Source organism: Pongo pygmaeus, chromosome 1 (assembly GCF_028885625.2).
Source record: "Pongo pygmaeus isolate AG05252 chromosome 1, NHGRI_mPonPyg2-v2.0_pri, whole genome shotgun sequence".
Classification (NCBI taxonomy): domain Eukaryota; kingdom Metazoa; phylum Chordata; class Mammalia; order Primates; family Hominidae; genus Pongo; species Pongo pygmaeus.
In genome coordinates, this window is record NC_072373.2 from 186,778,642 (window position 1) to 186,800,829 (window position 22,188).

The 22,188-nt window shown below is 45.3% G+C and overlaps 1 protein-coding gene and 1 pseudogene across 20 annotated transcripts in view; both read right to left on the reverse strand.

Annotated features, from left to right (window-relative positions):
• The window catches only part of ST3GAL3 (ST3 beta-galactoside alpha-2,3-sialyltransferase 3), a 228,089-nt gene extending 207,359 nt beyond the window's left edge, over positions 1-20,730 (reverse strand). For 6 of the 20 annotated variants that reach the window (XM_054491298.2, XM_063656904.1, XM_054491244.2 and 3 more), the window contains exon 1: positions 20,520-20,725. The gene's annotated coding sequence lies outside the window, so the exon portion shown is untranslated. Of the gene's footprint in view, positions 1-20,080; positions 20,410-20,519 lie in introns of those variants that run through there. The other 14 variants (XM_054491277.2, XM_063656901.1, XM_054491266.2 and 11 more) reach the window with 9 other exon arrangements.
• Positions 11,643-11,728, reverse strand: LOC129023452 (U6 spliceosomal RNA; annotated as a pseudogene).
• Positions 20,731-22,188: the final 1,458 nt, after the last annotated feature.

Genomic DNA, 22,188 nt, shown 5'->3' on the forward strand with positions numbered 1-22,188 from the left:
ATGTGTGTGTGTGTACATGTACATATGTGTGTATACATATGTGTATATATGTGTGTCTATATATACAAAGATATAAAAATAAATATAGTGCGGATAGTGTATGTACATTTGCATGTATACACACATATAATTTTTTTTTAAAACAGAGTTTCTGTCGTTCAGACCAGAGTGCAGTGGCGTGATCGTACCTCACTGCAACCTCAACCTCCTAGGCTCAAGGGATCCTCCCATCTCAGCTTCCCAAGTAGGTAGGACCATAGGCACGTGTCACCACGCCCAGCTACTAAAATTTTTTTAACTTTTTGTGGAGACAGAGTCTTGCTATGTGGCCCAGGCTGGTCTCAAACTCCTAGACTCAAATGATCCTCCTGCCTTGGCCTCCTAAAGTGCTGGGATTACAGGCGTGTGCCACTGTACCCACCCCCACAACATATATTCTTTAGCTCTGCCCACAGAAAGAGCCTGGCAGTGGTCATATCCCAACAGCATGAAGCATATCTAGTACCTAGATTTTGGTGGTGTTTTTGTTTTTGTTTTTGTTTTCTGAGACGGAGTTTCACTCTTGTTGCCCAGGCTGGAGTGCAATGGTGCGATTTCAGCTCACCGTAACCTCCGTAGATCTTGGTTTTGAAACACTATTCTCCACTAACAAGAAGCAGGGTACAGCCATAAAAAAGAATGAATTCAGGTCTTTGCAGCAACATGGTTGCTGCTGGAGGCCATCATCCTAAGCAAATTAACGCAGGAACAGAAAACCAAATACTACATGTTCTTACTTCTAAGTGGCAGCTAAACATTGGGTTCTTACAGACACATAGATGGCAATAACAGACACTGGAGACTACTAGACGGGGATGGGAGCGAAGGCGCAAGGGTTGAAAAATGAACTGTTGGGTACTATGCTGAGTACATGGGTGACAGGATCAATCATACTCCAAATCTCAGCATCACACAATACCCATGTAACAAACCTGAACATGTACTTACTGAATTGAAAAATAAAAGTTGAAATTATTTTTTTAAAAAAGGTTTAGGACACAGATAGAAAAAGGCACTTAATATTCAAGAGGAGTCATGGGTCTTCGGAGAGAAAAAAAAAATTTGAGACACCTAAAACCCAGAACAATGTGAAGTTTGGGGAAGGGATGAGGCTAAAGACAGCATAAATGATTTTTCAAAGTTATGTTTGAAGCAAGAAGAAAAGATGAGGAATAGGTTTAGTTTCATCTCTGATACAGCATTTCTTGTTAAAACTGATGGCTTTCTCTGCAGGCACCTGCCTTCTGAATGCTGGTCCCACTCAGCCATCCACTTTCACTTTTTACCAAGTTGATTTCTACTGATTCTTCAGATCAGTTAATTACTGGTATGCTTCCCCTCCCCAGTCAAGGACCTTTTATTACCCTATCATAGAATCACATTTCTTTCCTTACTGCACTTCTCTCACTTGAGAAATGCCCCCATTAATGTTATTACTTGATTAATATCGACCTCCCTTTTCTCCTTCCAGGGCTGAAATTGTGTCTGGTTTTGCTCATCATCTTATAGCATATAGCAGGAGTTTAATAAACAATTGTTTAAAAAAAAAAAAAAAGAAGCAGGTCTCCTTGGAAGAATGGCTGACTCCAAGGCTGGGGCAGAGAAGGCGTAAGATAAGTCTGGGCCACCTTGTTGTGCCTGAAAGTGGGAAAACGCTCAGTGAGGACAGGTCAAAAGGAAAAAGGAATCAGCCTGAGGAGCTCCTACTGGTCAGATTTGGAGCAATTCAGCATCAAGATAAAGACTGAAAATAACAGATTATAATCCATTAAATAAGAATCTAATAAACAAAGAGGGGAGAAAGCTCTCAGAGTGAAATGACAGCTGATGAAAATAGAAGGACTAATGTAATTAGAAAATCACCATTTAGGAACCATTATAGTAATAATTCACCTAAGAAACATCAATGGATGCTAAAATTAATGCATACAAGTTTTACAAGAAATGGGATCCAGGACCAGACACAGTGGCTCAGGCCTGTAATCCCAGCACTTTGGGAGGCCGAGGCAGGCGGATCATTTGAGGTCAAGAGTTCAAGACCAGCCTGGCCAACATGCGGAAACCCCATATTACTAAAAATACAAAAATTAGCCTGTAGTCTCAGCTACTTGTGTGGCTGAGGCAGAATAATTGCTTGAACTCGGGAGGCAGAGGTTGCAGTGAGCCAAGATCGTGCCACTGCACTCCAGCCTGGACAAGAGAACAAGACTCTGTCTCAAGAAAAGAAAAAGAAATGGGATATAGGCCAGGCACAGTAGCCCATGCCTGTAATACTAGCACTTTGGAAGGCCAAGGTAGAAGGATCACACGAGGCCAAGAGTTCAAGACCAGCCTGGGCAACACAGCAAAATTCCATCTCTAGAAAAAATTTTAAGATTAGCTGGGCATAGTGGCATGTGCCTGTAGTCCCAGCAACTCAGGAGGCTGAGGTGGGAGGATCACTTAAGACTGGGAAGTGGAGGCTGCGGTGAACTGAGACCATGCCGCTACACTCCAGCCTGGGTGACAGAGTGAGACACGGTCTCAAAAAAAATAATTAATTAATTTAATTACATAAGAGTATCAGGCACTCAACCATGAGAGATAGAAAAAGATAAATAAAAAATAAAAATGCTAGAAGTAGATTAAGACAGAGAATTCTGGCTGTGGGACTGCACTTGGCCTCCCTGTATGGTCAGAAAAAAGCATGCAGGCCAGGCGCAGTGGCTCATGCCGTAATCCCAGCACTTTGAGACGCCGAGGTGGGTGGATCAGCTGAGGTCAGTTCCAAGACCAGTCTGACCAACATGGTAAAACCCCGTCTCCACTAAAAATCCAAAATTAGCTGGGCGTGGGGACGCATGCCTATAATCCCAGCTACTTGGGAGGCTGAGGCAGGAAAATAGCTTGAACCTGGGAGGCAGAGGTTGGAGTAAGCCGATTGCACCACTGCACTGCAGCCTGAGCAACAAGAGTGAAACTCCATCTCAAAAAAAAGAAAGAAAAGAAAAGAAAAAAGAAAAAAGCATGCAGGTAAAGAGTTGCAGATGCTCCCTCTAGAATGCAGATGGAGCACAGAGATCTGGACTCATCCTCTCCACATACATGCACCTTATCCCAGAGAGGGAAGTGGCTCTCTTCCGTCCAAAGCTAATAGGACAAACACTATGTGCTAGGGATTACACATGGCAGTGAGGACATTGAAACACAGAAACTCAGGCCCCACCTTAGAGGACTTCTGACTTCTCTCTTCTCATTAATTCTTCAACTCTGTGATCTGATCTGGCTTCTAATCCCACCTGTCACTGTGGTAAATGAGTTTACCACTGACCTCTTAAGTGCCAAATCCACTGGACACTTTACAGTCCTCCCGCAATTTGACCTTTATACAGTCCCTGAAACTGTGAGAGGTGGTAAGAGCCTTTCTCTGCCTTCTTTGCCACTCATCTTTTACGACTGTGTTCAAGTGTTAGCTCCTTCAGGAAGCTTTCCTTAATCACAGCCCTACACCATGACTGTGCTCCATAACATCTCACGCTCACCTCTATCATAGCATTTAGAAACCATCTTGTCTCTTTTTCTGTCTTTGCAGATAATTAGCATACAATTTGAAAAAAGAATCTATAACTTAGGTCTGTTAAACCACTAGCATTTATCAGCATAGTGCCTCAAATATAGTAACACTCAAGAAGAGTTTGTTTAAAAATAAAATAGCCTGTAATCCCAGAACTTTGGGAGGCTGAGGAAGGCAGATGGCATGAGCTCAGGAGTTTGAGACCAGCCTGGGCAACATGGCGAAACCCCATCTCTACAAAAAAAAAAAAAAAATGAAAATAGCCAGGTGTGGTGGTGAGGGCCTGTAGTCCCAGCTACTCATGGGGCTGAAGCAGGAGGATCACTTGAGCATGGGAGGCAGACATTGCAGTTAGCTGAGATTGCACCACTGCAATCCAGACTGGGAAACAGAGTGAGACCCTATCTCAAAACATAAATAAATAAATAAAATATATTTCCAATTATATTCCCCAACTCTAGATACAATATAATTTGTACATATTCCAAAAAGTAATACATTCTAAAGGTATAATTTGAATGCATATATATATATATATGCATACATATATATACATACACACACAACAATTTTAAATATAGAGAGAGCAGCTCAGGGTGCTATCTTAGGCTTTCTTACATTCTCATTCTGCAGATATCCCCAAAGCAATGTCATCCTCTTCTGTGACTTCATTTACCACCATTATGCTGACTCTTAGTCCATTTGCTTTGCTATAAAGAAATACCTGAGGCTGGACACGGTGGCTCATGCCTGTAATCCCAGCACTTTGGGAGGCCAAGGCGGGCAGATCACCTGAGGTCAGGAGTTCGAGACTACCCTGGCCAACATGGTGAAACCTCATCTCTACTAAAAATACAAAAATTAGCCAGGCATGGTGATGTGTGCCTGTAAACCCAAATACTTGGGAAGCTGAGACAGGAGAATCACTTGAACCCAGGAGGCAGAGGTTGCAGTGAGCTGAGATCATGCCACTGCACTCCATCTTGGGCAACAGAGTGAGACTCTGTCTAAAACAAAAGAAAAAAGAAATACTTGAGACTGGCATAAAAAAAGAAAAAAGAAATACCTGAGACTGGGTAATTTCTAAAGAAAAGAGTTTATTTGGCTCACAGTTCTGTAGGCTGTATAAGAAGCAAGGCACCAGCATCCACTTTTGATGAGAGCTTCAGGGTGCTTCCACTCACGGCAGAAGGGGAAAGGGAGCAGATATCACATGCCAAGAGAGGAGGGAAGGCCGGGCATGGTGGCTCCCTCCTGTAATTCTAGCACTTTGGGAGGCCGAGGCAGGTGGATCACCCGAGGTCAGGAGTTTGAGACCAGTCTGGCCAACATGGTGAAATCCCGTCTCTACTAAAAATACAAAACTTAGCTGGGTGTGGTGGTGCGTGCCTGTAATCCCAGCTACTCAGGAGGCTGAGGCAGAAAAATCACTTGAATCTGGGAGGCTGAGGTTACAGTGAGCCCAGTTCATGCCACTACACTCCAGCCTGGGCGACAGAACGAGACTCCATCTCAAAAAAAAAGGAGGGAAGAGAGAGGGGGGAGGGTTGCCACCCTCTTTTAAATAACCAGCTCTGAGGGAGAAGTCACTCATTATGCAGGGACTGCACCAAGCAGTTCATGAGGGATCCGCCCCCATGACCCAAAGACCTCCCACTAGGCTCCACCTCCAACACTGAGTATCAAATTTCAACATTAAATTTGGAGAGAACAAATATCCAAACTATGTCACTATCCCAAATTTTACATATTCAGCCTAGATATCCCTTCTGAGTTCCAAGTCCAAATATGTAACTTCTTGCTATACTTCATCATTTAGATGTTTCACCCCGAGGAATTCCTCTTCCTCCAGCATTTACTATCTCAATCAAAGTCAACCCTTTCACAGATGCTTCTGTAAGAAACCTGGAAATTAGCCTTGACACTAGACTCCTCCTCACTCTCATCCTGCACACATAATCAATCAAGTCCTACAAATTTTATCCCTAAATACTTCCTGAAGCTACACTCCCTCCCTCTTCACTGCCACCATCCTAATTCAAGTCACCATAACCTTTTGCATGGACTACTACAATAGCCTAGTAAGCCTCCTACATCCATTCTTGCCCCTGCCCAATTCATTCTCCACACAGCAGCCAATGCAATAGGACTATTTCACTCCCAGGCTTAAAGTTCATACATTTCCCATTTTCTTTAGGGTAAAGTCTCAGACTCCTTAAACAAAGCCTAGACATCTGGCCCCTTCCCACCTCTCCTCCACATCTCTTGCCACCACATCTTTTTACGAGCCTGTAACATGGAGCTTCTCTCAGTGTTTTCAACTTATCATGCCCTTCCAATGTCAGGCTGAAGCCCTTCTGACCCACCGCTTTATTTACCTCCCAATGTCAGGCTGAAGCCCTCCTGACCCCACCACTTCATCTAGCCAACTCTTACTTATCTTTTACGTCTCAGCTAAAACCTTAATTCTGTAGGGAAGCACTACCTGTCTCCAGGCTTTAGGTTAGGTCTCCCTGTCATATAGTCCTACCACACCTGTATATCCCTATCCCATTACATTGTGCACTTATAATTTTCTAAGTATTTACAATAATTTAATATTTATATTCTGGCTGATCCAGGCAGGGAACATGTCTATTTTGTTCACCATTTTATCCTTGGTAGGTGCTCAAAAACTGTCTGTTGACTAACTGATTATTCAATCAGTTACAGTGTGCTTGAAAAGAAATACATAAGGGGGCCGGGCATGTGGCTCACGCCTGTAAGCCCAGCACTTTGGGAAGCCGAGGCAGGCGGATCACCTTAGGTCAGGAGTTCAAGACCAGCCTGACCAACATGATGAAACCATGTTCCTACTAAAAGTACAAAATCAGTCAGGCACAGTGGCACATGCCTGTAATCTCAGCTACTCAGGAGGCTGAGGCAGGAGAATCGCTTGAACCCAGGAGGCGGAGGTGGCAGTGAGCCGAGGTCACACCATTGCACTCCAGCCTGGACAAGAGCGAAACACCGTCTCAAAACAAAACAAAAAAAGAGCCGGTCACAGTGGCTCATGCCTGTAATCCCAGCACTTTGGGGAGGCTGAGGCGGGCGGATCACCTGAGGTCGGGAGTTCGAGACCAGCCTGACCAACACGAAGAAACCCCGTCTCTACTAAAACTACAAAATTAGCTGGGCATGGTGGCGCATGCCTGTAATCCCAGCTACTCGGGAGGCTGAGGCAGGAGAATCACTTGAACCTGGGGGGGTGGAGGTTGCAGTAAGCCAAGGTCATGCCATTGCACTCCAGCCTGGGCAACAAGAGGGAAACTCCGTCTCATTAAAAAAAAAAAAAAAAAAGATTTAATGATAAGTACTTCATTTCTTTTCTTCTTCTTTTTTTTTTTTTTTTTAAGAGACAGGGTCTTGCTCTGTTGCACAGGCTAGAGTGCAGTGGTACAATCATGGCACACTGCAGCCTCCAACTACTGGGCTCAAGTGATCCTCCCACCTCAACCTCCCAAGTAACTGAAACTACAGGTATGCACTACCACGCCTGGCTAACTTTTTACTTTTGTAGAGACGAGGTCTCACTATGTTTCCCAGGCTGGTCTTGAAATCCTGGCCTCAAGCAATCCTCCTGCTTCAGCCTCCCAAAGTGCCAGAATTATAGGCATGAGCCACTATGCCTGGCCCAGTACTTCATTGCTTTTTATTGCTGAATACTATTTCATCCTAGGAATATACCATATTTTATTTATCCATTCATCAGCTGGCAAGACATTTGAGTTGTTTCTACTTTTTGGCTGAATAACGCTGCTATGAACATTCACGTATACATTTTTGTATGGACATACTCTTGGGCATACACCTAAGAGTGGAAGTGGGTATGTAACTAGAGCTGTGGTTTGAACATGTCCCCCAAAAAAGCATGTGTTGGAAACTTAATCTCCAATACAACAGCGCTGGGAGGTGCAGCCTAATGAGAGGTATTTAGGTCATGAGGGCTCCACCCTCATGAACGGATTAATGCCAATTATAAAAGGGCTTGAGGCTGTGAGTTCAGTCTCTTTCTCTCTCTCCCTCACTCTCTCTTGCCCTTCCAGGTCCTGTCATGAGATGATACAGCAAGGAGGCCCTCACCACATGCCAGCCCCCTTGATCTTGGACTACCCAGCCTCCAAAACTGTAAGAAATAAATCTGTTTTTTATAAATTACTCGGTCTCAGCTATTGTTATAGTAACACAAAATGGACTAGGACACCTAGAATGACATCTACTGGTTGTATGGTAATTCTATGTTTAACTGCTTGAAGAAATGACAGCGTATTTCCCAAAGTGGCTACACATTTTACATTCCCACCAGCAGTGAATGAGCATTCCAATTTCTCCACATCACCAGCTCTAACGCTTATTCTTTTTATCTTTAAGAGACAGGGTATCACTCTGTGGTCCAGGCTGGAGTGCAGTGTCATGACCTGGGCTCAGTGCAGCTGCAACCTCCTAGGCTCAAGCGATCTTCCTGCCTCAGCTTCTTGAGCAGCTGGGACTACATGCCTGGCTAATTATTCTATTTTTTGTAAAGATGGGGTCTCACTGTGTTGCACAGGATGGTCTCTAACTCCTGGGCTCAAGTAATCCTCCCACTTCAAATCCCGAAGTGGTGGTGGTGGGATTATAGGTGTGAGCCACTGCTTTTTCTTTTTTTTTTTTTTTTTTTTTTTTTTTGAGACAGAGTCTTGCTCTGTCGCTCAGGCTGGAATGCAGTGGTGTGATCTCGGCTCACTGAAACCTCCGCCTCTCAGTTTCAAGTGATTCTCCTGCCTCACCCTCCAGAGTAGCTGGGATTACAGGCATATGCCATCATACTTGGCTAATTTTTGTAATTTTAGTAGAGACGGGCTTTCGCCATGTTGGCCAGGCTGGTCTCGAACTCCTGACCTCAAGTGATCCGCCCACCTCAGCCTCCCAAGCCACTGCTTATTCTTTTTTTTTGAGACAGAGTTTCACTTTGTTGCCCAGGCTGGAGTGCAGTGGCATGGTCTCGGCTCACTGCAACCTCAGCCTCCCAGGTTCAAGCAATTCTCGTGCCTCAGCCTCCCACGTAGCTGGGATTACAGGCCACCACACCCGGCTGATTTGTTTTTGTATTTTAGTAGAGACAAGGTTCACCATGTTGCCCAGGCTGGTCTCAAACTCCTGAGCTCAGGCAATCCGCTCATCTCAGCCTCCCAAAGTGCTAGGATTACAAGCATGAGGCACCGTGCCTGGCCCCAAGCCACCGCTTATTCTTATCTGCTGTTTTGATTCCAGCCACCATAGAGTGTGAGGTAGCATCTCATGGTAGTTTTGATCTGCACTCCCCTGATGGCTGATGTTAACCATCTTTCTGTGTGCTTATTTCTTTACTTCTTATTAGCCAATCTTGCATTACTCCAATTCTCTGTAATAGTTAAGTAATTCTTACATTAAACCATATCTATTCAAATTACCATGTGATTTATCTCTTTTAATTGGATCCAGACTCCTGCAAGATGAGTAGTCAGTGACTTCCTGAGTAGAAATCAGATGACCTACAATGGTTTTAAAAACAGAGAACAGAAGAGTAAAGCTGAAAAATACTTTGTCACTGGCCAGGTACTCCCTTTAGAAGTAGGTAAGAGGGCTGGTGTGGTGGCTCACGCCTGTAATCCCAACACTTTGGGAGGCCAAGGCAGGCAGATCACCTGATATCAGGGGTTTGAGACCAGCCTGGCCAACATGGTGAAACCTTGACTCTACTAAAAATACAAAAATTAACCAAGCGTGGTGGTGGGCCCCTGTAATCTCAGCTACTTGGGAGGCTGAGGCAGGAGAATTATGTGAACCTGGGAGGTGGAGGTTGCAGTGAGCCAAGATCACTCCACTGCACTCCAGCCCGGGTGACAAAGTGAGACTCCATCCTAAAAAAAAAAAAAAAAAAAATGTAGCAGAAGGACAAAAACATGTATGGGAACTTTAAACAACTTTAACTCAAACAGTGGCTTTTTTCTGTTGAAGGAGGGAGAAGAAGGGAAAAACACATTAGGAAGCCTTTCAGTAAAATTGTAATGTTCTCTTTATTTAAAAAATAAAAAAAAACCTCAAACAAGATGGCATATTAAGATTTAATTATAGATGGGCACGGTGGCTCACGCCTGTAATCCCAGCACTTTGAGAGGCCGAGGCAGGCGGATCACAAGGTCGGCAGATCGAGACCATCCTGGCTAACATGGTGAAACCCCATCTCTACTAAAAATACAAAAAATTAGCCGGGCATGGTGGCGGGTGCCTATAATCCCAGCTACTCGGGAGGCTGAGGCAGGAGAACCGTGTGAACCCAGGAAGGGTAACTTGCAGTGAGCCGAGATCGCGCCACTGCACTCTAGCCTGGGTGACAGAGCGAGACTCCATCTCAAAAAAAAAAAAAAAAAAAGATTTAATGATAGGGCCAGGCATGGTGGCTCACGTCTCTAATCCCAACACTTTGGGAGGCCGAGGCGGGTGGATCACCTGAGGTCCAGAGTTCAAGACCAGCCTGAGCAACATGGAGAAACCCTGTCTCTACTAAAAATACAAAAATTAGCCGGGAGCGGTGGCACATGCCTGTAACCCCAGCTACTCCGGAGGCTGAGGCAGGAGAATCGCTTGAACCCGGGAGGTGGAGGTTGCAGTAAGCCAAGGTCGTGCCATTGCACTCCAGCCTGGGCAACAAGAGTGAAACTCAATCTCATTTAAAAAATAATAATAATAATGATAGGTATAATTATTTGTTCTGTTCTTGTATGTGTAAAATACATCATTAGAAAATATAGGCCGGGCATGGTGGCTCACGCCTGTAATCCCAATACTTTGGGAGGCTAAGTTGGGCCTATGACTTGAGTTCAGGAGTTTGGGACCAGCCTGGGCAACATGGCAAAATCCCATCACTACAAAAAAAAACACAAAAGAAAAAAAAAAAATTACCAGGGCATACTGGCGTGCACCTGTAATCCCAGCAATTCAGGAGGCTAAGGTGGGAGGATCACTTGAGCCCAGGAGGTCAAGGCTGTAGTAGCCGTAACTGCACCCCTGCACTCCAGCCTAAGCAACAGAGCAAGGCCCCATCTCAAAAAAAAAAGAAGAGAAAAAGAAAATATTAATGTTCCCTTTCCTTGCTATTATTTCTGAGACTTTACATGTTTTAGGCCTATGCAGTAGTTCCATATTATTTATCTGCTCATATATTTTTTTAGAAAGGAAAAACATATTTTAGAAAAACTATGCTGGACTATTGCAAAGTAACTATGCTGGAACTATGCTAGCAGCTATGCCATCTTATCAGTCCCAGCAAAAGCCATTATTACACACCTGAGTAAAGCAGCGGGCACACAGGGAGTGGTGCCTGCCCTCAAGGAGCAGGGTGATGCGTGCAGTTATGGAATAAACAAGGAACAGATGTTATGAGATTGTGGCAGTTAATAACTGTCTGGGAGGCTCAGGAAAAGCTTCAGAGGCTTTGCCTGAATTAAACTGACTCTGGGAAGCTGAAGCAGAAGGGCAGGAGAGGGATTATAAGCCACGCTAAGGAGTCTGAAATTTATCCCACTGGCAATGAGGAACCACGTACATAGACAAATGACATAAATCTATGTTTTAGAAAGGCTGCTCGTGTAGCAATATGGATAACAGACTGGAGAAGGCTAAGCACAGAGCGAGAAGAGGCCATTATAACAGCCCAGGCCATTTGCCCTCAAAGAGGGGATGTACGGGATGTATACCTCGAAGGGAACTCAAAGTGATTCAGCAGGGTATTGGAAGAAAAACACCACACCTCCTATTTATAAACTTCTCTGGTATTTAATTTCATGGACACCGGCCTCCTCACGCAGTCCCTAAGTCAGATGTCTGTGGCACATGAGGTTCAGGAAGACTCCTCAGGAAGTGTGAAAATTCCACAAAGTAGAGCGTGTGGTACCGCCATTCACTCATTCACGTCCTAATGTAGTACGGTTCACGCAGTACAGATGACATCAATATGGTTAGTTCCGTAAAAATTGGATGTTAAAAAGGTTTTTTTATGGAACACTTCATAAATTTGTGTGTCATCCTAATCTTCTCTGTATCGTTCCAATTTTAGTATACGTGCTGCCAAAGCAAGCCCGTAATAGGATCTTTTAAATAGGATCACAACTAAACTTGACAATGAGACAGCGAGAAACTCTGAAACCTGCACCACGAAAAAGTTTTCCAGTTATCATGTCACCAAGTGCTTATAAGAGTTCTAGAACTTAAAGAGCAGTTATATATTTTTCTTCTACAAAAATGTTGTTGTTCTCAGTTTGGTGACCTTTTCCTGGGATGGCAAATGTAAGCAGTATGGCACCTAGCAGATACTCCAAAAATACACACAGCTGCCCTTCCAAGATAAACATCTATTTTGGTTGGTGCAAAAGTAATTGTGGTTTTTGCCACTAATATTATCAGAGGCTAGAAACTAGCTGTTTTTTAAAGAAAACCGTTGAGTGCATTTTGAAAATAGACGTTTTTAATGTTTCCATCCTTATGTTGCTACCAAAAGAATATAAAAGTCCCACAAAAACTCGTATCTATATACCAGCAGTTCTCAAAGTGTAGTCCAAGGACCCTTAAGGGTCCCCAAGACGCTTTTAGGGGGTCCACGAGTTTAGAACTATTTTCACAATAATTCTAAGACATTCTTTGCCTTGTTCACTCTCGTTCTCTTATGAGGGTCCAGCAGTTTTCTAGAGGTTACATAACATGATGAGGTGACCACGATTCTTCTCACAGTTAACAGTATGCATGCTTGTGGGTTACTGTGATTTTTGAGACAGGGTCTCACTCTGTCACCCATGCTGAAGTGCAGTACCATGATCACAGCTCAGTGCAGCCTCAATCTCCTAGGCTCAAGCAATCCTGCTCTCAGCCTCCCTAGTAGCTGGGACTACAGGGATGTGCCACCACGCTTGGCTAATTTTTAAATTTTTTTGAAGAGATGTAGTCTCACTATGTTACCCAGGCTGAACTTTTTTTTTTTTTTTTAGACAGAGTCTCACTCTGTCTCCCAGGCTGGAGTGTAATGGCATGATCTCGGGTCACTGCAACCTCTGCCTCCCAGGCTTAGGCAATCCTCCCACCTCTGGGGAGTACACCTCTGGGGTACCAGAGGCATGTGCTACCACGCCTGGCTAATTTTTTTTGCATTTTTGGTAGATATGGGGTTTCACTTTGTTGCCCAGGCTGGTCTCAAACTCCTGAGCTCAAGTGATCCCCCTACTTCAGCCTCCCAAAGTGCTGGGATTATAGGCGTGAGCCACCGCACACAGCCATGAACATTTTTTATCATTTTTTGTTTGTACTCAGTGATTTTTAAAACATTAAATATCGACAGACAATACTCACAAACATGAAAGTTATTTGGGAATACTCAATAATTTTTAAACTTTAAGGGAATCCTGAAACCAAAGAGAACAACTGCTACATACTTTAAATCCTCAGTAACAGAATTTCCTGATTTAACATATTCCAAACAAAAGGGTTCAGTGAGTTTTTAAGCTGTGTTAAAAATACATAAACATTCCACCTTTCAGTTACTTTGCAAGAAAAACTGACATCAAGGAAGAGGAAATTTATGATATATAGACAAATAATGGACCAAGGCAGTAGATGACATTTCATCAGAGTAACATAAATTAAGTTCTACAGAAGTTGAGAGAGGAGGAACTCATGTCAAGCCAGGATGATCAGATAAAGAATCTAATGGAAAATAAATATGAATTAAACTTCCATTATCATCTTTTAAAAAATCATCAGAAGATGACTGACGAGGAGCAAAATTTCAGGGGGAAGAAGTCAGCAATGACAGGCCGAGGAGAAGTGTGTATGTTTTAGCAACCCCATCTAGTGAGTATATTATGGTCACACACACTTGTGTCACTTCTGAGAAAGGGTTGGGAATAGCTAAATGCCATATAAACTGCTGGCATTTAAACAATGTTTAAATTTTTTATTTTTGGAGATGGAGTCTCGCTCTGTCACCCAGGGTGGAATGAAGTGGCGTGATCTTGGCTCACTGCAACCTCCACCTCCCAGGTTCAAGCAATTCTCCTGCCTCAGCCTCCAGAGTAGCTGGGACTACAGGTGCATGCTGCCATGCCCAGCTAATTTTTTTTTGTATTTTAGTAGAGACGGGGTTTCACCGTGTTGCCCAGGCTGTTCTCGAACTCCTGAACTCAGGCAATCCGCCCACCTCGGCCTCCCAAAGTGCTAGGATTACAGGCATGAGCCACCGCGCCTGGCAACAATGTTTAAATTTGTATGGTATTCTTTTTTTTTTTTTTTGAGATGGAATTTACCTCTCTTGTCACCCAGGCTGGAGTGCAGTGGCACGATCTCGGCTCACTGCAACCTCCACCTCCCGGGTTCAAGCGATTCTCCTGCCTCAGCCTCCTGAGTAGCTGGGATTACAGGTGCCTGCCACCATGCCCGGCTACTTTTTATATTTTTAATGGAGACGGGGTTTCAACACATTGGCCAGGCTGGCCTCGAACTCCTAACCTCAGATAATCCACCCATCTCGGCCTCCCAAAGTGCTGGGATCATATGTATGAGCTACTACACCCGGCCCGTATGGCATTCTTATCAACCGTCTCTTTTTGATCTCAGAGTAATTCCCTTATGCCTAACACTCCCAGCCCAGCATCATCCGTCACTTAAAATGCATATCCTTGTCAGTAAGACCAAAATCAATGCATAAATAAAACCACAACGTGGCTGGGCGTGGTGGTTCATGCGTGTAAACCCAGCACTTCGGGAGGCAGAGCTGGACAGATCACTTGAGCCCAAGAACTCGAGACCAGCGTGGGCAATATGGTGAAACCATGTCTCTATAAAAAACACAAAAAATTAGCTGGGCGTGGTGGTGCGTGAGTGCCTGTGGTACCAGCTATTTGGGAGGCTGAGGTGGGAGGACCACCTGAGCCTGGGAGGTTGAGGCTGCAGTGAATCGTGATCATATCATGCCAGTGCACTCCAGCCTGGATGACAGAGTGAGGACTTTTCTAAAAAAAAAAAAAAAAAAAAAAAAAAAAAATCCCACAACGTTGGCATCTTTAGGTAGTGAGATTTAAGACTAGTGATCACCTACAATGAACCAGGTAATATACTAAAGATTAGAAATATTATAACTGTTTTTATTATTAAACTATTATTTGTATATATCTACTAATAGCACAAGACCAGGCTTTTTACACCTATTCCCTCCAATCCTCAGAGCAACCTGGCAAGGTAGGAATTTTTGTCCTCATTTTCCAAATTTGAAAACCAAGAAGACATGAGATTCTGAAGCCTATCCAAGGTGACACAATAGAAACTGGTGAGGCTACGATTGAAATCCTGGTCTGCTGCTCATCTAGCCCTAGGAAGCACACAGACATGCCCCTCACTTGTTGCAGCAGCGTAACTATCCTTCCGTCCAGTCTTACCTCATTCTAACCTTCATCCTGCCTAAGTATTCTATGACTCTTGTGTAGTAGGCCTGGTACTATGGCTGCAAACCTCAGCACTCCCCACGTGAGGGAAATAGCTATTCACTATTCTGCCTCTTCCACACAGTGATGTTCCTGAAAGGCAAAGCTGACAAAGTAGTCACTTTCTATCTTCAAATCCTTCAGTGGCACCTAATCACCTTCAGGATAAAGCTCTAACTTCATAACTCACAAAGACCTTCACAATCTATTCTTGACCGATTTCTGCAGCCTCATTTCCCACACTCCCCAAACAGGCTCCATACTCCTGCCACACCAGTGTCTTTAGGATGTAGCCACATTCTTTGCTTCTAGGCCACAGCACACATTGTTGCCTGTGTGAAAAGCCTTTTAAACCCATATCTACCCAGCTAATAACTACTGATTTTTCAAGATGTAGGTCAGATGTGAACTTCCCTAGAAAACCACTACTCATATTCCCCACGATATCAGGTGTGCTTTTAGAAGATCCCACAAGACCCTTAACCACAGCCCTTGTTATAATGTATTCTGCTTCTTCTGGTTATAATGTATTCTTTACTTGCTTCTGGTCCTACTAGACTGGAGGCTCTTTGAGGCCAGGGACATGTCCTTCATACCTATCAAGCCACCACCTAGCACAGAGCCTGGCAGAGCTCATGTTCAGTACACATTTGTGGAATGATGAGAGCACCTGGTCTGTAGGAGAGACAGAAATGTATACACTCACATAAAATATGAAAAATGTAAAAATAAGAGATCGTAGGGATGCTGTCCAAGGGAGAAAAAAGGTGGGGAAATCCAAGGTAACCCTTCTACCTGTATTTCTGAGGGCTCCTTACCTGATTTCTCAAGTTTCTTCTAACCTTGCTGCAGCTGGTTAGAAGCACTGTGATCATGAGTACTTACTGTGAACCACGTGCTCTGCAAAGCACTTTACATGAACTGACTTGTTTAATTCTCACAACTGCCCCATGCATTTCACTGATGAGGAAACTTAGGCTCAAAAATAAGATTCCTGCTTAATGTCAGACAACCATTAACAGTGGAAGAGCCAAGATCTGAACCCAAATCTTCGTCTCCTGAACCAGGGCTCCAACCAGCACTGTTTCTATTGTCTGTCAAAAGTGAAACCTCTTCCCCAAATACCAAGTTTGCTAGGTTCAATTAAACCAATAAGGTTAAACTAAGATTATTTTTTAATTTTAACTATTTGAGTGAAAATGCACCTAAAATTATTACACATTTCCCGATTTCTTATAAATTGAATACCCTGAATATAATTTAACTTTTATTTTTTGCTATCTCAGAACCATTGCTGTATTTGTTACTAAGAATGCTGTAACATAGTAAGTTTTGTAAAAGACATTCCTCAGGAATGACTGTGTTATAACTGGGATGCAACAGATTGCCCTTGTGTCAACACCCTTGGCCTGTGAGTATTTACAAGTGCTTGTTAAGAGTTTTGACTCTGAATCTACCATTACCCCATGTCTGGTTAGAGCTATTATTTCTTGCTACTGTCAATGTTTGTCTCTAGCAGCCCATCTGATGTGCTACCTCTAATCTTCAATGGGCTGTGATACCACAGATGAGGTAGTAGTCATTAGTGCTATGCATCAAATATTTCTGGCTCCTTGCTTCCCAGACATATGCTAACACTGAAATTCTCTAACCTTCTTTAAAGTTAAGCATGGCTATGTGACTTGCTTTGGCCAATGAAAATGTGAATAAAAGTGGCATGTGCCATAGTGGGACAGAAACTTGAAAAGCCAGTGTCCACTTGACCACTATCTTTTCATTTAATCAAAATGGTCATGGCAGTACCATATTAAGATGGAGTTTCTATCAGCCTCAGTTCCTGAGTGACTGTGAAGAGTTTCCTGTACACTCATGCTGGACACGTCACACAAATGAGAAGTCAAGTTTTGTTCTGTTACGCCACCGAAGTCTTGAGGTTTTTGTTAGTGCAGCCTAATCCAAGCTATCTATGTCAATACAGATCTCTCAGTAAGGGATTCTCTCACATAAACAACTTTATTTATAGATTTTAATGACAAACATTTTGTTTGGATAAAGAATTATCTTTGCATCCATCCTGGTTCAAAGCTATTTTCAAAATAAAATATATTTGCCAAGTACCTACTATGTACAAAGTTGGATGATGAAGAGGACAGTCTATGTCTTGAAATAGCTTCAGTCTTATACTATGGGTAGAAGCAGGATTTAAGGCAATTATCGCAAAAAGGCAGACTCTAATGTTATGGTGGTTTAAACTTAAACTTAAAGAAGAGAGACATCTCATCTAGATGGGAAGAAAAAGTACAGACAAGCTTCAGAAAGGAACTTCCGTATCAAATGGCCCTGAAACATATGTAAGAACAATTAAAGTCAAGGAGACTATTTAAGATAGAAAAAGCCAACATGAGCAAAGATACAGAGCACAAACAGCAAAGCACAAAGAGCAAATAGTTCCATTGACCTGGAAAATATAACAGAATGGCAAGAAATCAGTTTGCCCATATTGCCCATGCCAGGCTGGTGTGTGCCTAACGCAACAGATAATGGGGAGCCATTCAAAGTCCTGGCTGGAGAAGTGACAAACTTGGAAGTGATGGCAATACACATGATAAATGGAAGGAAAAAAATGTTAGGGGGTTTCTGTGGTAATTCACAGGAATGGTCCAATGGCCCCAGATCAGTGTGATGACAGTAGGAGTGAAAAGCAGCAGATGCCAGGCTGGGTATGGTGGCTCACGCCTATAATCCCAGCACTTTGGGAGGCTAAGGTGGGCAGATCACTTGAGATCAGGAGTTCAAGATCAGCCTGGCCAACATGGTGAAACCCCGTCTCTACTAAAAATACAAAAATTAGCCAGGCGTGGTGGCACGTGCCTGTCGTCGTCCCAGCTACTCAGGAAGCTGAGACAGGAGAATTACTTTAACCCGGGTGGTGGAGGTTGCAGTGAGCTGAGATGAGGCCACTGCACTCCAGCCTGGGCGACAGACAGAGGCTCTGACTCAAAAATAGAAGCAGATGCCAGAAACAGTGTGGAAGTAGGGTCAACAAGACCTGGCACCCAACCAAAAACACAGAGGAGAAAAAAAGAAGAAAAGTAAGAATAAACTTGAGGTGCAGCTTCCGGGTTGAGAGAACTGTTATTCCAAGTAGCTGAGGTGGATCAGAAAAGCGACAATGGGCTAGGTGTGGTGGCTCACGCCTATATTCCCAACACTTTGGGAGGCTGAGGTGGAGGATTTCTTTCTTTCTTCTTTTTGACCGAGTTTCACTCTTGTTGCCCAGGCTGGAGTGCAGTGGCGCAATCTCTGCTCACTGCAACCTCCGCCTCCCGGGTTCAAGCGATTCTCCTGCCTCAGCCTCCCGAGCAGCTGGGATTACAGGCGCCTGCCACCACACCTGTCTAATTTTTTGTATTTTTTTTTTTGGTACAGACGGGGTTTCATCATGTTGGCTAGGCTGGTCTCGAACTCAAGGTGGGAGGATTTCTTGAGCCCAGGAGTTCAAGACCAGCCTGGGCAACATGGCAAGACCCTGTCTCTACAAAAAAATTTTTTTTTAATTCTGCAGGTCACCTGCCTGTGGTCCCAGCTACTTGGGAAGCTGAGGCGAGAGGCTCGCCTGAGTCCAGAAAGTCAAGGCTGCAGAGAGCCATGTTCACTGCACTCCAGCATGGGTGACAGAGGGAGACCCTGTCTCAAAAAAAAAAAAGAAAAAGTGACAATGGCAAGTTAAGTGTTACTGTATTCCTGATAGTTAGCTCCAGCTTCCTTTGAAGTAAATTCTATTACTTGTTTACTCTTTGCACCACACAGGACAAAGGTACCTCTTAGATTTATGCCATCAACCTACCTTTTGTGCAACCTCATATCCTGCTTTTTCTGCTAAGAAACCCCCTGGAACCACCCATGAGCATCTCAGGTTCCCTTGCACCTTTGTCATCCTCACTTTCTCATCTGCTCACTTCTTCCTCTTCATCCAGCCAGGCCTACCCACTCTTCATGACCCAATTCAAGCCTCAGCTTCCCTGTGAAACCTTCCTTGAACACATGGATTTCTCCTTTTCTCGGTTTCTCAGAGTACTTACCATCTTGGAATTCTAGAGACCATATCACAGTTATCATTGTCATGTGCGTGCTTTATTCCCTCAACTATATTATAGGCCCATTAGAGCAAGTTTCTTATCTTAAATGGTTTTGAGTTTTCCCTCAGTCAATGCCTTGCATAAAATACGTACTCAAGAGGCGTTCCATTGATTGGTAGAAAGTCTGTTAGTCTCTGAGAACATGAATGCCTTGTTTCATCATTAACATTTTATTTTTATTAAATCATGGTTAGACAGACGTGAAATGGAGAGATTCACCACTTAATATCTCAAAATATCCTTGAGTTAAGAATCTCTAATCATAGGAGGAGCTGTATTGCCTTAAGAGATTATTTGAAAATATCATTTGGTTATAAATTTCTGTGCCAGCTTCCTTTTAATCCTCTGTTGACTTGAAAGTACACCAAACATTTCAGTGATCATCTCTACAAGATAATTCTGACTTAGAAACAACTAATTTGTCATGGGGACTATCTTAGTAACCTAATATGAGTTTTTTCCTACCTTCATGTCCAGCTATCTATAATTCACAGTACATCCACTGAAAAGTTTGAGTATTTTACTTTCTGAGGTAATAGCTGCCTTCACTGGTCCCTCCCTCAATTAATTACATTCAGTTATCAGGTTTCACTCCTTCCTCATACGTGAAGGAAACATAAACAAAAATGAGGATTACTGAGGAATCATAAAAATGGACATTGTTGTAAAAAGGAATCCAAAATGTTCATGGGACACTCTCCTAACCAAACCTGCTCTCCTCCCTAAGATATTTTCTCTTGCAAGCAAAAGCACCGAGGACACAACGGGGCAAAGTGCCAGAAGGAAAGGAAGCAAGAGAGGCGTACTTTGCCGATCAAACTAACCCCAGTTCTGGCCCCCGCTATAGCAGTAAGCAATGACAACCGCTACCCATACGCTGCCGATTCCCGCTCAGGCGCTCCCAGGACTTTTCTTTCCTCTTCCCACAGCAGGGCCCGAATGATGGTGTCCGTGCTCTGCGCCAAGGTGCGCAGCGCTGCGGGGTTTCACACGGAGATGACCTCAGACCTCCTGGCCTGCGTCCGGCCGGCCTTTCCCCCAGGCTCGGCGGCCCCCACCCAGGAGAGGTCATCCAGGTACCGGGGCCCCAGCCCGAAGGACGACTGGGCCGTGCCCCGACCCCGCCTTCCCGGGCACTAGCGCGCGGGCTCCGCGCCCCGCCCAGCCCGGGACCCGCGGCCGGCGGGGGAGGGGCGGGGCGGCGCGGCGACCGTTATTCGCGGTCAGCCATCGCGCTCCGAAGCGCACTGGGCAGGCCCTTACCACAGCGGAGAGGGAGGCAGGGGGGAGGTGGCGCCCGGCCCGACGCGGGGCAGGAAGGCGGACGCGGCGGCGTAGGCGGCGGCGACAGCCGCGGGGGACCCCGGCGGGCGCCCACGACGCGGTGGGCTGCATGGGCGCCGCCATAGTGGGGACGCAGCGGCGGGCGGAGCGCGCGGCCGCGACCCGGTCGGGCGCCTGCGACCAATGGGCTCGCGGAAGCCGGGCGGAGCGAGGGCCTGGCCAATGCGGAGCTGCGCTTCCCCGAGCAGCCCAATAGACGCAGGAGCCGCGGATTTGCCGTCCCGCCCACCCCGCCTACCACTAGACCAGTGCTGCGGCGAGTGCGGGAAGAGAGGTTCGCGCTGGTGGAGCACCCCAGCTTGCAGGTTCAGCGTGGGTATCTCTCCCAGGCACATCGAGCTGTCTAGAGGAACCCCTCTTCCCCCGGCTTCACGGCCTAGAGGACGCACGGCTCTCTCCCCTCGAGAGCCTGTTCCGTCGCCCGCGCGGGGAACGCGAAGTGCTAGGGTAGTCACGGCCACTTCACGCCGAGGGACATCTCATCTCGCCCTCCAGGTCGTGAGCGTACCCATTCCGCTCACTGAGGCCGAAAGCTTTGGACCTCTGTGGGCCCTGGTGGGTAAGGGGGCACGGGGGTGGGCGTTAAGAGACTCGTAGAACATTTTTAGTCTGCGCATGGCACAGGGCCTCCAAGCCCCACGTACACTTTGCAGCCCTCCCACTCCTTTTTCATTCCTGCGGCTGAGCCCTGGTGTTATCCGCCTGGGGCGGAATTTAAAACTTAATTCCTCAACAAAGTCGGGGTGGTCTTAACTGCAACCTTGGATCCAAAGGCCCCACCTTACAAATGAAACGCAGTTTGCCCTACAAAAAGGCTTCCGGGAGGAGCTGCCTAAGGCAGGAAGGGACTGGCAGGCTGGGAGGTGCCGCTTTTGGCTGGGGCCAGTTCTCTTGAGGTAGACCCGACTGCGTAGGCAGCCAGTAGGGGAGAGAACGGGCCGGTCTGTGTGATTTGGATCACCTGAGTTGCAGTTTCCTAAGAGTTATTACGTTGACCAAAATAAAAAGTGCAGTTTCTGGTAAACTGGTCAGCTGTTGAGTAAAAACTGCTGGGATTAAACCCAGCGCCCACCCCTGGAGGCAGTGGGGTCATCGAGAAAGGTAGGGATCCTGTGTAAAAAGCCTGGTGAAGTGTTCCTCTCTTCCAAAGATGTATAGATTAGTGTTCTCTCACCAATCCACTAAGGCCTGGTTCTGCCCAGCCTCCCTTGCTATATCCCCTGGGAATCCCCAAGTGGAGTGTGGGCAAAAAAAAAAAAAAAAAAAAAAAAAAGGCCAACTTCCCTCTCTGGGCCCCAGGAGGGCGCTGACATAGAAAAGATCACCTCCTGCACCTCCCTTTCTCCACAATGAGATACCAAGTAGCAACCATCTCTCAACCCCCAGGGACACAAGGAAGCATCCAGAGCAGCTGAGCTGACCTAAGCCTCTCCTGCACCTGGACAGGGCCATGCCGCAGGAAGTGCCTGGCTGTTTAAGGGCCAGCCGGTGCAGCTCCGGGGCACCCAAGTCCTGCACCTATTCATTGCCCCCTTCCCTGCTCTATGGTTCCCCATCCTTGTCCACTTTGACCTCAGGGATCCACCAG